We start from the raw sequence: 1,402 nt of genomic DNA, 5'->3' as shown, positions 1-1,402 counted from the left end.
ATCTGCGCAATGATGTCCTTGTTCGTGATGCGCACAACAAGGCGGTACTTGGGCGAGCCGAACTTCGTCTTGTCCTGCAGCACCATCTGGCGGCGCGCGTGGTAGTCCGTCTTGCCCTCGCGGCGACGGCGGTACTTCACCTGGAAGCGCTTGAAGTACGCCTTGTTCTTCACGACCTTGACGAACGGCATCTCGAGTGTGTGAGCGAGTTGTTAGCTTAAGTGTCTGTACGATGGCGAGGCGTAGAAACTTCGAAAAAGCGTCATGGTGCGCATGCGCGCATCGATTGGACGTCGAACGTCCGTGAGCGTGCGGCGAACGTGAGAAAGTCGCACAGGTACGAGTTTTATATCCGCAAGGGAAGGGGAAGATATGCAGCCGTTGTTTTAGTTCATGGAGACGCAAGGCAGTACCAGTCACCAACAAAGGCGGAGATGCCGAAGAACAAAAAGAGGAAAAACAAGCGCAGAAAGTTGAGCTACAGCAGAGATGGACAAGAGCGCCTACAGAAAGGCGATCCGTAGGCAGGGCCTTCATCAGGACGCACCCATAGCAGCGGAGATTGAAGTAAGACCGTGCCTGGACGGCCCCTCCGCACACTGCAGCTGCGCACACGCGATGACCGCACACAGCCCGCACCGGGAGCAATGCTGCAGTCTCTGCAGCAGGCCAACACCCACTCGGCAGTGGCGAAGATCACTAGCCAGAGCGGAACGGAGAGAAAAAAAAGTAGCAAACATGTGCGCACCTACAAGCGCGCACGCTTGTGTTCTGGCGCACTGCGCTCCCTTTTCCACGCAGCACCCCTTCTCCCTCCATAGGGCATGCCCGTGCAGCACCGCTACTGGCTTATAACGAGGAACCTATGACCTCTCCGCCTCGCCAGCGCCCCATCGGGGGGGGGGGAGCAGACGCGACAAGAGGCCGAGAAAAGGACATACAGAAAATTAACAGTAAAAACAAAAAGGAAATGTGAGGTTCTCTCAGCGTAACGTGCGCGCACACAAGCGCACACAGTTGCCGCCAGCACGCCTCGCTGTCCCCGTTAAAAGACAGCCATGCGGATGCACTTCTTTTACCTGCAGGCGCAGAAATAAGGAAAGAGACATCAGAGCGGGAGACAAGTAGAGAGTCGTGTGCTCAAAAGTGAGCGTTCGACTTATTTGCCGAGGCGCTCGCGGATGGCCGCGACCTTCGCCTTCGCGGCGGCCCTCTTCTCCGCGCCGCTCAGCTTCTTCGTCTTGTAGCTCTTGTGCGCGACGCCCTCCTTCTTCGCCTTCTTCGGCAGCGACTTCGACGGGTCCGCGCGGATCGCCGCGTGCGCCTTCTTGTACATGCCCTCGATGCTCTCCGGCAAAACCTTCGCGGCCATGTACCTCGAGAACTGCACGCACTTCTCGTC

The sequence above is a fragment of the Leishmania donovani genome, chromosome 35, assembly GCF_000227135.1.
Source record: "Leishmania donovani BPK282A1 complete genome, chromosome 35".
NCBI lineage: Eukaryota > Euglenozoa > Kinetoplastea > Trypanosomatida > Trypanosomatidae > Leishmania > Leishmania donovani.
The sequence above is the reverse complement of the archived record's forward strand: the minus strand, read 5'-3'. Positions refer to the sequence as shown.